This window comes from Macrobrachium nipponense, chromosome 19, assembly GCF_015104395.2.
Source record: "Macrobrachium nipponense isolate FS-2020 chromosome 19, ASM1510439v2, whole genome shotgun sequence".
Classification (NCBI taxonomy): domain Eukaryota; kingdom Metazoa; phylum Arthropoda; class Malacostraca; order Decapoda; family Palaemonidae; genus Macrobrachium; species Macrobrachium nipponense.
The window spans coordinates 85,229,919-85,244,156 of record NC_061088.1 but is presented as its reverse complement, the minus strand read 5'-3'; the positions used below and the strand labels follow the sequence as shown (position 1 = coordinate 85,244,156).

The 14,238-nt window shown below is 35.8% G+C and overlaps 1 protein-coding gene across 5 annotated transcripts in view; it reads left to right on the top strand.

The window, feature by feature from the left end:
• Window positions 1-6,439: 6,439 nt before the first annotated feature.
• LOC135218635 (peptidyl-glycine alpha-amidating monooxygenase B-like) overlaps window positions 6,440-14,238 on the top strand; it is a 90,842-nt gene continuing 83,043 nt past the window's right edge. For 4 of the 5 annotated variants that reach the window (XM_064255075.1, XM_064255097.1, XM_064255092.1 and 1 more), the window contains exon 1: window positions 6,440-6,624. The gene's annotated coding sequence lies outside the window, so the exon portion shown is untranslated. The remainder of the gene's footprint in view (window positions 6,625-14,238) is intronic. The other variant, XM_064255082.1, reaches the window with a different exon arrangement.

Here is a 14,238-nt window from a genome sequence, read left to right as displayed (position 1 = left end):
GCTGTACTTAAGCAAGGAAATCTTACAGGGTTTCCACCTTGCTAAAAGGAATGGAACATAACATTTTGGCCAAAATCTAGGCCCTGGGTCCCATGAGGTCATTATCGCTGAAATGTAAATTGAAAGTAAGAACAATTTTAAAGGCGTAACAGGAGCAAAACCTGTCAGTTGTACTATGAAACAATTGTTAAGAGAGGGACGAAAGAGAATATGAACGGAGGTACAGTAAAAAGGAATGAAAGGGTTTGCAGCTAGGGACTGAAGGGACACTGCAAAGAACCTTAAGTAAAATACCTACAGTACTTTCTGGAGACACCTTGCCCGAGGCTTACCTGAAAATAGCTGCAATGTAATGTAGCATCATTGTCTAAAAGCTCCTAACTATTTCCAGTAATATACCTGTTATATGGCAGCAAGTTCCTTGAGTATCTTACAAATTAGCTAATTGGCACCGTTGTAATATAGTTATGATTCCTTTTGGGCGAAGCTGTATTATGTAATTTTGATCTTTTTGATAATTATTCTGAGAAAGGAAATCGATAAAAATGTGTTTTATTTTAAGACAATTGCTTTGGACACTTTGAAAATAACAGAGATACAGAAAACCTGCGCACGCAATACACAAAACCATCTACATATCCGCATGCATACACAAAAAGCCATCTACATATGCGCATGCATACACAAAAACCATCTGCACATGCGCATGCATACTCGATTGCAAGATCTGACTGCATGTCTGGTTCTTAGAGGTAGTAATGAGTAATATGTCATTGATCATTTCAAAAGAAATTTCCACTTCAGTCTATTTTTTCCCGCACAAGTGCTGATCAGATTGGACGTGCGCCATTGGTAATGTCTCCAGTACATCATCTTGACGTATATATGATCTTTTGGTGCGAGAGTGATCTTAATTATATACCACACGAAGTTTCTGAAGGAAGACGTATGTGGTCCCGATGCACCCACGGTCTAGGTATATACCTAGACCGTGGATACACCCTCGTGGATCCTTCTAACCTTGAGGTACGCCACCACGGAGGCACGGAATGTCTGTGTTTGGGTGAAAATGGAAGATACACTCGTACACCCACCCGTCACTGAGGCTACAGAGCAGTACGTAAATACATCAGAATGTCTTTTGTGTAGGAGGTAGTGATATATCATTTGAGCGTCCTTTCAATGGGAAAATGAAAAATATATCGTCATTATGAGGTTTTGAAATCGACAAAGGACGTCGAAATGATTAATCTCTCTCTCTCTCTCTCTCTCTCTCTCTCTCTCTCTCTCTCTCTCTCTCTCTCTCTCTCTCTCCTATGCAATTTTTCCATTGCAGTTCCAAGAACTGATCACCAGTGCTTCAATGCATTTTTTTTCATTGCAATAAATTGTCGGCTACATAATATCAAAGAAACGTGACAGGACAAATATAATTGTTTTCTTGACTTTATTGGGCCTCAGATATCGAATTGTCTTTTTTTCCTTTTTTTTATCTGCTCACTTCTCAGCGAAGTTAATATCATCGTGACATTTATCTCTCTCTCTCTCTCTCTCTCTCTCTCTCTCTCTCTCTCTCTCTCTCTTTGAAACGACGCACAGTTGCTTGTAGTAAATTATCCCGTCCATTACACGCAAACATTCCACATGAAATAAACCCAAGGCCTCTTCCACACCAGTCGAATTAGAGCTGCATTCCATACTTTTTTTTTTTTTTTTTTTTTTTTTTTTTTTTTTTTTTTTTTTTTTTTTTTTTTTTTTTTTTTTACTAGGCCTAGTACGACTTCTGTACTTCCTTCAACCAACTTCGGAAAAAAATTCCACAACATGAAATAAAAGCCAAGGACTCATCCACGCCAGTAGAATTAGAGCTGCATTTCTAGATGTCTTTTCTTCTTCTTCTTCTTCTTTTTCTTCTTCTTCCTTCAACCTACGCATACCTACTTCAAAAAGCAGATCGTCTCAAGTAAGTCCACTTGTCTCCATTCGCTTTAATTCTTTAACTACCGTTCGCCCACGTCACACAGGCTCCATGGCGTGCCTGTTTCTTTAGCCATTTTCTCTCTCACAGTTGGATTCCTCGGTGCCCGTCGTCTAATTTCATCTACTTCTTCTCTTTGACGATTACCAGCCCAATCGAATTCCTGGACAATATCAGGATGCGTAGATGGAGAATCAGATGTGGACGCGTATTTCCGTCACAAATGACTATCTATATCTACCCCACTATCTGCTTTAGTATTAGAGAAAACAAGATCCAAGCTATTTTGTTACTGAGTTGAGGCTTTAGGATCTATGAGGTCATTCAGTGCTGAAACGGAAATTGACAGTAAAAGGTTTGAAAAGTGTAACAGGAGGAAAACCTCAAAGTAGTTGCACTATGAATCTATCGTTAGGAGAGGGTGGACAGTAAGAAGGAAGAAAGAGAATACGAAAAGAGGTACAGTAAAAGGAACGAAAGGGGTTGCAGCTAGGGACCGAAGGCACGATGCAACGAGTCTCAAGTATCTAATGCCTATAGTGCATCGCATGAGGTGCACTGATGGCACTAACCCCCCCTCTACGGGAAGAGACAATAAGTTCATGACTTTGCTGTAGCAATTATCTAAATTAAACATCTTCTTTCAGTAACATTTCTGTAGCTGTCTTAATAAGATCCTTCCATACTCAGTTTCAAGTTTACTAATCGACATTATGCTCAAAGATTCACTATTTTCGCCTCTATCATATATTGGCTAGCGCAAGAGACCAATAATTTTCTCACTGGTTGAGGGAAAACTTCTTCTTCTTCTTCTTCTTCTTCTTCTTCTTCTTCTTCTTCTTCTTCTTCTTCTTCTTCTTCTTCTTCTTCTTCTTCTTTATTTTAGTAGGAGACTTCTTCTACTGGAGCTTCAAACCTCTTTTTCTTCTTCTCTATTTTAATAGGAGATCTGGCTTCTTCCACTGTAGCTTCAAACCTCTTCTTCTACATACATTACGTACCCTGGTTACCTACTCTATATATCTTCGACGTCATGGTGCAGAATGTTGCTTGTGATTGCGTCACCTGGTGGCACTTCTCCAGTTTTTCAGCTTTTTCGTAATCATCTTTTCATTCGGAACTGTCACTCATATTGGGGGTGGTTGCTTTAATTATATTAGGGAGCCTGTTGTGGACGGCTGTATTCTTCAGACGAATAGACGACTAGCATAAGCATCTGTGAAACTGATACAAAATTCAAGTTCATATATTTCAGGTGTAGGCCTACTACTTACGAGGGTGGTTGGTTTAGAGAGACTAGGAAGCCTAGTTTGGACCAACGTATTCTTCAAACCAACAGTCAAGTTCGCATCGTTCAGGTGTAGTAGGCCTACCGCTTCGGTGTCGTAAACTCTTACAAAGCACTATTGTCAGATAGCATCGTTAAATGTGTCAGTTTTTGGGACCTTTGTAAGTTTGTATCAGAATACACGGAGCTTTTAATCAATAGAGACCGAAGAGTATGTAGGAATGGTACTATGCCGCCATTGGGCAAGCAAAGCGTGTTGAACCTCAGTCCTCAGTACCTCTACATATGAATTTCTCTCTCTCTCTCTCTCTCTCTCTCTCTCTCTCTCTCTCTCTCTCTCTCTCTCTCTCTCTCTCTCCACTCCATCAGTGCTGTCTAGAATATCGTATACGCTTGCATGAGTAGTACAAGGTATGGTATTAATAATAAATTTATACGCCAACCAGAACGGATACTTTTTAGTCACGCTACTGAGGTACTACTGTACTGCTACTACTCATTACATAGGCCGAACATTTTTTTTTTCGTAATCCATTAACGGTCCAGCTATAAGTCATAACTAACCACCTCCCTCACCTGCCATCACCAGCCAAACGATGATGGGTTCCAAGACTATTTTGAGCCGGTCATTACCTTGGCAGACACGTTACTTCTCTACACCCTCATCGGCATTCGTTATGGTCCATGACTACTTCAAATACCTTTCGACATCATTGATTCGCTTATTTGCCTCTTTGCATGTTGGTCTATAACGAGGATTTGATTGTTGTCATGATGGCGTCATTTGAGAGTTCATACTTACATGCAAGTTTACCTCACCTACAATCCTGAAAGAGACGCGTGCAAGATTTTCCCCTTATGAATAAGTTGTAGAGATTACTACTAACTTTTAACGTAAATTAAAACGCGCTAAAATCTATGGTCAAACAGAGCCTTCCTTGTTTCACCAACGCAAATTAAAATAAATACGCTATATTTTATTACAAATAATTTTCTGCACAGTTTAACGTGCATTTTTTTTATTTCTTACATTTTCATTCTAATAAATAAATCATAAATATTCTATCTTATATCTTTAACTCAATGCAAAATACCTTTTTCAGACCTTGTTAGGTTCCCATAGACCTTTCCTACCACACCCGCCCCCACCCCCAACAACAAAGTAGTTTGCAGGCTTACTCCTCGAGTAAGCGAAACGTCGGGTAATAGCTAAAAGTCATATTCAGCGCCGCTTGCCAACAGAGTAAAAGTAACTTCAATACGATATAGGACGAAGTGACTCAAAGGAGAGCTACGTCAAATCAATGAGTGGTCTGTAGTAATGCTCACGAAAGGTACGGAAAGTATTTGAAGGAAACGTGTTATGCTCCCTATCCGTGTGTGTTTTTTTCTTATGTCTTTAAGCCACATGCACGCACGTCTTTAACATTGCCGTGGTGTCACGGCATTTAGAGATTAATGCATACACGGTACACACACACACATGTAGTACGTGTGTATACTATGCGTCCATTTTTTAGTATTTCCCACTGTGATCAAGTAACTCAGGCTTTGCTATACGTTACCCATACAGGAATTCTTTCCCTCCTAAATAAATAAAAAGCCATAAAAATGGACATAAATATACGTTTCCTTACTGAAAAGGGAAAACTTGTAGCTTGGGAAGCGGTCTAGGCCTTTGGTCTATACAGCTATAGACCGTGGCTCGAGATACAGCGTGTCCATAAAGTCCCAGTACCATTACAAGTATTTGTTGCTCATCGTTCAGCTTATATTTCAATCGATAGGGAAACGTCTTCTTCTTCTTCCTCTTCTTAATACATTATTAAAACAGACGTTAATGTCGACATCGTGGAGAGTGTAAAAAGTGATGATAAAATGCTGGTTTTGAGTCTAATGACAGACCCTTCGACATCTTGGAGCGTGTAAAAATTACTATGATAAAAAGGTGGTTTTGAGTCTAATGATACAGACCCTTCGACATCAGTGACTTATGAAGGTAGATAGAGAGCAGGGCGTTAAAATCATCAATGTTTATGGACATTGTTCCTCAGTGCCACTCGCTTAAAAAGCATTTCCTTGTGAGTCTGAATTCCATACATAAACAAAACTTATACGTATACACACACACACACACACACACACACACACACACACACACACACACACACACACACACACATATATATATATATATATATATATATATATATATATATATATATATATATAATGTGAGTGTAATACTACAGTTGTGCTTCTCTATGATGCAGTACGTATATGTGCACGTTATAAAGTTAATCCCATTTTTTAACACATTAAACGTACTGCATGAACCGAACAATCGACCTTGTCCTACCACAAGATCAGTTACGGTCGCCGATTTCTGTTCGTTTCAATATTTTCGACGTTGATCCTTAAATCAGAATCTATTACATGCATTGAGACACTTGCATGAGAACTGTGTATATTTATGGCTATTGCGAATAAAATTCTGCTGTGTGTAGTAGTCTATAACGATAAAAAAACAATAATTTTGTCTTGTTTGTGGTCCATAAAATTATAATTTGATAGTCAGCCCTTAAGTATACGTTTTCTATGTGCTTACCTTTCCATTGATGAATCGACTGATGCTATAGATTTTTATGATAATAGATCTCCCGAATGTGTCAGCTTTCACATAGGATTTGGCGTCGAATATAAAAACACGGTTTAAATTTTAATATAATAGGTTAAATGCTCAACCATTACTATAAAGATTTGGAATGTTAGACTGGAATCATCGTTTGATTCTATTCGGCAACTTTTGAGACAATCGGTGATCCATTATGTACAACTCTTGTTAAATACAATATGTTGATATGTTAATCAATTAGCACTTATTGAAATGCTTTATTTTATAGTTCATAGTTTAGTCTGAGATGTATTAAAGATAAATGAAACATCCAGCATGAGACTAAAGACCATCAGGGATCCATTATGCACAATCGCACGTTAAGTATGCCTATAATATGTTTTGTTAAGCAATTAGTTCTTACTGATAAGCTTTACGTCATAGTTAATAATTTAATCTGAGACTTACTATATGCAAATGAAAAAACAGCACGAAACGGAGAGGAAAACGAAAGAAACGCATAGAAGATCGAACACGAGTTTGGCATCTACGCGAAGTGAATGTAAACTAAACTCTACATCTGCGTGGCACTCTCTCCGACCAGCACAGCTGTTAGCAGGTGGTGTCGCCGTTATTTTAGCCGTTTAATCGATCCTTTTCGTGCCACTGGACATTAGCCGAGCTTTCATTCAAGCGACGGAGAGATGAACCATGAAGAATAACGCCGATGGACACCTGTAATAGGTGAGTATAAGGACGCTGCAATATGGCCCTCGGGTCCCGTAGAGTTAATTGGCTGTCAGTGCCACCTGTCATCCTCGACTGGGATTTTGAGCTCATTATTTATAATTTTAATAAGCAAATAAATGTCTTTATTTGACGTAGGGTTGGGATTCGTTAGTAATTTCGCTTCAAGGCGTTAATATGGGTGGATTTGATAGGGGGTAGACGGTGGACGTATGTGTTTGGGATGGGCACGTATTGGTCCTCGTACCCAATAGGCTCGATCGGGAGGGCCTAAATTAATTAAGGTTGAGATATATATTACATAGATACTGCATATATCTATATATATATATATATGATATATATATATACTATATATAATATATATATCTATATATATATATCCATATATATATTATAGATATAGAATTATATATTATATATATATATAGATAATATTATATTTCCATATTATCCATATATATATATATCTATATATATATATACTATATATATATATATGTAATATATATATATATCATATATCATATATATATATATCTATATATATACCATAATATATAAATACCTATATATATCATATAATATTCCTATAATATATCCATATATATTATATATCCATATATATAGTAGATACTATATATATATAGATATATATATATTATATAAATATATTCATATATCATATATATATATATATATATATATATATTATATATATATATATATATAGGATTATATATCATATATATTATATATATAGATATATATATTAGATATATTCAGTAGCTCCTTGACAATGTCTGAATAAAGACGAGAGCGCTTGGATTCCTGACTATCATTTCCCGTGGTATTCGCTTATTTATGAAGTCACGTGCATCTACTGTGATTTTTTAAGCATATATATATATATTATATATATATATATATATATATATATATATATATATATATATATATATATTATATATATATATATAATATAATTGTAATAGCCACAGTGTCCCCATAACCTCTCAAATTCTTTGCTCTTTTTTGGATACACTTGTCACTCGGTACAAAGCCTCAGGATTCAACTTTCAAAGAAATATGAAGGAATCATGATGTCCGGTAGTGGTAAATGAACCCGTGATACCATAATCACGACGAGGTCGCCTTGCCGCTGACCTGACCATGAGAAGGATAAAAGTCTATTCTCTCTCGTACCTATATAATAAGAATTATAATAGAATAGATTAATAGAGAATAGAGATATTAGAGATAGAGATAGATATATAGAATAGAGAGATCTATATATTAGGATAATATATAGAATATATATAGATAATATATATATATATATATATATTTAGTTATATTATTAGATATAATATTTAGATATATATATATATATATATATGAGAGATATAGATAGAATATTATATGATATAGAGATATATATTAATATATATATATCTATATATATATAAGTATATATATATATATATTATATATATATATTTATAAATATATAATATAAATAATATAATATTATATAATATTATTTATTATATATATATAATATTCCGGTGTGTTCAGATATAGTATATTTATAATAGCTGGAATAGACCCATCCTCACCATCGTATTCACATGGACAATCGTTTTTATTGCTGCTACTAAAATTTATTCTGTAATGCATAATTTAGTCTAACAAATTTTTTCTCCAATTATAATTTACTCTCCAACAAAATTTATTCTCTAACAAAAATTTCTCTTCAACATATAACTTTTTCTCCAACATAAAATTTTTTCTCCACCAAAATTTTTTCTCTTAAGATGTAAATTTATTCCCCAACATATATCTCTGAACTACCCAGCTTTCAAATTCATGCCATCCATCTTTTTGCAGAAAACTAATCTGTGACTTCATGACCTCTCATCATCATTACACTGAATGTACTTTTGACCCTAATACCATACATCATCAGTCCCGACCATTAACCCAGGCTAAGTTCAAGCAATTAAGGTTATTATACCCTAGGGTATGATAGCCTAGCTTTGGAGTTAGGCTTACACAGTTATATGAACTTTATGTTTTGTAGAATAGGCTAAAGTCTGCAGTTTTCACTAAGGTATTTCTACAGGAGTAGTCCGCACGGACTGCAAGGAACGTAACCGCGGATACGACATCCACTAGGGATTGGGGCATCCAATGTATTTCGCTGTGTTTAGTACTGGCCCCTGGGGGGTTAATTACTGTCGTCCGAATGAATATTACTTAAAATTCTTGTTCAGTAGGTAAAACTGCATAGAAAAACCGCAACTGCCATAGTCTAGGCCGCTGCGGATAAGTACCCTAGATCTACCTTCACTAAACCTGTATGAATAGGTTAGTAAATTCAGCACAGTGAAATAGGCTCTGTAGGGTATATAAGCCTTTTTGTCTCTTGCTAGGCTAGGATAATGTGGCAAAGACTGTCATTGTGCTCTGTTGTAAGTAGGCTTGTTTGGTATTTTTGAACATTTTTCTGAACTTTTTTCTATGGAGGCATTGATCATTGATTAGGTATTCCTTATTTTTTCCAAAGAGTAAGCATTTTCCTATACAGGCAGTACCTGGTTATCGGTGGACTGGGTTATCGGCGATCTGGTTTTATGGCGCTAGCTTACAGCTCTGATAACCGGTTATCAGCGCCATAAGTGCCATTATGGAGCCATAAATCACTGAGTTTCGGTAAATGGCAGTTTTCGCTTATCGGCACACCCCTAGGAACAGAACCCTTGCCTAGCTGTACACTCAGGTTAACCTGCATTTGTAAATAAAGGATGTAATGTAGTAATCCCTTTAGATTTTATTAATTTTGATAAATATTTAGTTTACAGCCTAATCAAACCATTTAAATTTAGTATAGGAATCACTTGATAAATTTCATAAGGCCTATTGCTTCATCACCCCACATAAACTAATTCATTTTCTGATGTTTTCACTCTTTGCTCTTGCACATCTTTATGTGAAGTTACACTCTGGTATCAAAACCTGTAATTATAATGTTGATCAGTTTATGCTGTATGGAAACTTAATGTTTTAAATAAAGTCACAAAAAATTATATGTGATTTTTCAGAATACAACATGATGAGATTTTCCTACTTACTGAAAAAAAAAAAAAAAAAAGGTACTGTATAGTATTGAAGCCAATTGCTGCTGTATTCATAAATATAACATAAAAAATTTGCCTCTCACACAGGTTAGTTTTCAATGATTAAAGCAAAATAAATGAGCATAAAATATTCTGTTTGGATAAAAAATGATCAGAAATGGTTATCACATGTGTTAAGGAAGTTATTGGTTGCAGTCACATGTGCAGTGGCGTCTTGTGATCTAAATTTCGGGATTATTTTAATAGTATTGTGCAAAATGAAATATACATACACATAGAGAAGAAAAGTTTTATTATAATGATAAAAGCAAGTATTAAAGAAGAAAAAACCCATTTCACTATGTTATTAATAAATTTTGAGTGAAAACAGGGTGTGCTCTAGTTCCACATCGCTATACACAAGCTAACCCTGCACAAGTGATAGGAAAATGATTTACCATAATGTCACATATGTTGGTATTGCAGTCAGTCATTAGTAAAATGTAAATTTAAGATTTGGAGTGGATATTGACTTGAATAAACAAAACTTTTGAAGGATACGATGGAGATTTAGATGGTAAAAGCAGATTGTGAGTTCAATTTTATTTTCTTATTAATACTATGCTGCTAGTTTTTGTAAAAAAAATCTTTCCGGAGAGTTTATTTATTTTTTATCTTTCTCAAATTAATTATTTTGTAACTATTTTATACGTGGGAGGTTATGGTTCAGTGCATTTTTATGTCACAGCTGATGATATTAAGATTTTTTAAAAAGATGTTTTAAGCGACTCATTTTGAATGGGAATAAATGTAAACAAAATTTTACTCATGATACAGTATTCATATGGTTTCTTTCATTTTCTTTCTATTTTAGTCTTTTAGCTATTAGCCTGTGAAAAAATAAGGATAAGTTCGACGAATTTTCATGAATTTTAGTTTTCTGTAGAAGAAAACAATTGAGAGGGCTTTATCTGTCCATCCACAATTTATCTTCCTGCCCTCAGGTCATAAAGACTACTGAGGCTAGAGGGCTGTAAATTGGAATGTTGTTCATCCACCCGCCAATCGTCAAACATCCCAAATTGCAGCCCTCTAGCCTTAGTAGTTTTTATTTTATTTTAAGGTTAAATTCATCCATGATCGTGCATCTGGTGCCAACAGCACAAGCTACCACAGGGTTATGGCTGAAAGTTTTATGGGCCTTGGCTGAGAGTTTCATATAGCATTATATATGCTGTACAGAAAACTCGATTGCACTGGTTTTACTTGTTTTTTTTATATAACTCAGTTGTTTGTGGGGGCAGGTGTTTATTTTGTTTAGATTTTAATTCATTTTTTATTTTTGGAATGTACCAAAGCTTTAGAATTTCTGGAGTGCTTACTTTAATTTGGGTAGCATATTGTTTGTGAGAAAGTATGCCTCTTGTAGGTTAGCTCATAAAATATAAAGATGAGAACTTGTGTAATGAAAATTATATATTTTGTGATAGAAACTCAGTGATTCCATATCTGTGAATATATGAGAGTAAGTACTCGTATATGAAATTAGAATTTCTGTGGGGTATTATTGTAGATGAGAGTCAATGCACCTTAAAATTGACAAAGGTTACCATTTTTATGATTACTTTTTTAATGCAGTATATTTATGTATTTTGTTTTATATTTTAGACAAAATCACAGTACTATAATAGTATACATATAATGGGCTAAGTCACAGTACTATACTCCTTATATGAAAGTGCCACTTTTGAATATTTTATGAAAAATGTGAGCACAGACGGAAATGAAGCTGCCTTCCTTCTCACAAACCCATACCATCTCAGTCTCAACTCTCTTATAATTATATCAGTAATCTTTACCACCTTGGCATTTCCAATTTCTTCATTTTCCAGCCTCTTACACAGCAAGATTCTCTAAATCCACCTCAGCAACCTCTGTTCAAGCTTCTGTTTCTCCTTCCTTCGTAATTCCCATGTTCCCGAACCATACAGCCTCACCGGTCTGGTTAAAGTGCAATATTGTACTATATTTCCAGTTTATTGCTTTTATGCTGCTTCCAACCTCAGCTTCACTCTCTCTTTCCTGGCTTCAAGTAGATCCTAAATACAGTACTGTAATTTGAAATTCTCAAAATGTTATAAATCTAGACCTCTTCTGTCTTGTGCAATTAACCTATCCCCTCCCCCATGCTGAACACCTTAACCTCAGTTTCATAATGCAGCTGCAAGGTTTGCTTCCCTCCTGTTACACCATTCAAACCTTTTGCTGTCAGTTTCCTTTCCTGCGCTGAATGACATCATAGATCCCAGTGCTTGGGCTTTAGGCCTGATTTTTATATTCAGTTTCCATGTCTATTTGACCTCAGTTTTACCTTCATGCCATCCCGTGAAGAGATTCCTACCACTCTCTTACCTTTGTTTGCAGTACATGTAACATTTTCCACTGATTTTCGTTCTTAGTCCTGTCATTCAGTTTATTACTGCTATCCTTGTTCCTTTATATATAGTACTACGTCATTTCAACCAACCTAGCTACCATTTTTGGCTCTTTCCTCTTTCTTAAGCACCAAAATACTACCCCCCCCCCCATAGTATTCTATCAGATGTCTCTCTTAGTCTATAAATGCACAGTAAAGCTCATAGCTTCTTCTGTATATTTGTTATTATAAAGACAGCATCAGTTGCACTTCTCCCTCTAATAAAACTGTAAACAGCTGTTCACCAGTCTTCCCAGTTGCTTGCAATCTCTCATTCAGTATTCTTTCTGAAACCTTCAAAAGATTTTTGTGTTAGTCTGATCCCTCTATAATGCCCCCACTACATAATCTCTCCCTTCTGTTAAAACTTATTTACCACGAGACATTCTTCTTCCGAGATGGTGCCATTTCTCTTTCCATCCGGCCATCAGGTTAATAATATCCATCTTACTGCATTCTCAGACCGAGAATTATTTCTGCATAATAATACAAGTCGTACTACACAAATGTATATCACTTTCAGTCTATTTCCAAATCCTATTCATTTATCCTCTCCATTGTTTGATTTGTGTTTTTCAGTCGTCCGTTCAGGTGAAGAGAACTTTTTCGTCTGTCTCGAACCATTTTTTGTATATAAAATCTATGAGAACTGTAAATTCACTTGAGAAGACTTGCATCAACGTTAGATATGTCTACTCAGGTAATTTGTCCCTGTCAAAGAAAGTCGTCAGTTGGATTTTTAAAATCCATAATGCTTGTACTATAGAAAAAACAAAATGGTTCACGCCTTGATACAAAATTTAATGTTCGGTTTGGGCAAACCCCTGCCTTTATTATTATTTTTTTTATATAGACCAGCTTGTTCATTTCTCCAGCATTTTATGGGTTTATTTTACCAGCATATTGAGAAAAAGTGCTCTGAATATTGTCATCATGATCAACTTAATTGCAATGTCGGTCTAATGACTATATTCAAGTCAGGTGCGTTTCTCTGGTATGACCTACCATTGCTCTCACCTGTAATTCCTTGTATTGCGACATTTTTTTACTTATGTCGAATTTTGCAAAATAGTTTAGGATATGTGTTAATATATTGTGTGAGTTATGTATGTAATGTGAATATGCTTTACGGAGTTCGCTTACGTGGAAAAGGAAACTGCGTACTCAGATAGTCCACTTTACGATACCAAAAAACAAAGCGAAAGTGTCCCATTGAGAACAATTCTTGAAGAAAAGTCCATTAGCGAAAAAAAAAAAAATAGAAAAAGAGACCGGTCTGAAAGGCGCTTAGAAACAAAAAAACCTTTTATGTCCCAGCCAGAGGAAGATATACCAAGGGTCAGCGTTATTCCCCTCAGCGACGGAAATCCAATCGAATGCCCAATGACTTTCGACATTTTGTGAGGTCTTGCTGTTTATGTTAGAGGAGAACAATGCTGTGACATTGCGTTGTATATATATATCTGTCTGAGGGTTTCCTGTTCTGCTGTGTTGTAGTACCATCGGTGCTACTCTGGCTTTATATGTACGATCACCTCCCCAGAGGTGCTTGTACTAAACATGGCCGAAGCTCCCTTGTGGGGGTCCATGTCTATATTGTGTGGCAAATGAAAATAAATAATAGTAATAACATTCATCATTGTGTAGCTGTTCTGAATGGAATCCCATCCAGCCGTTCACGAGATCGTGATGCGTGAAATTCAACCGCAACTAAACGCATAGTACCAGCAATATGGAATTCCTCAAGCCGTTAACTCACTCTCTCTCTCTCTCTCTCTCTCTCTCTCTCTCTCTCTCTCTCTCTCTCCGATGTTGGTTTTGCTCGATCGGGCGTCGCTCGGAAAACAGACGTCATAACTTGACACGGTCATCATCAGAGGAAGTGTGGCTTAGGCCATGTCGGGGAGATCGATAGAGGAAAGAAAGGCTGGTTGTCAGCATGGCTTAGATAAATGGGATAGCTAGAATGGAACTAGACGCATGTCTTAGAGAGAGAGAGAGAGAGAGAGAGAGAGA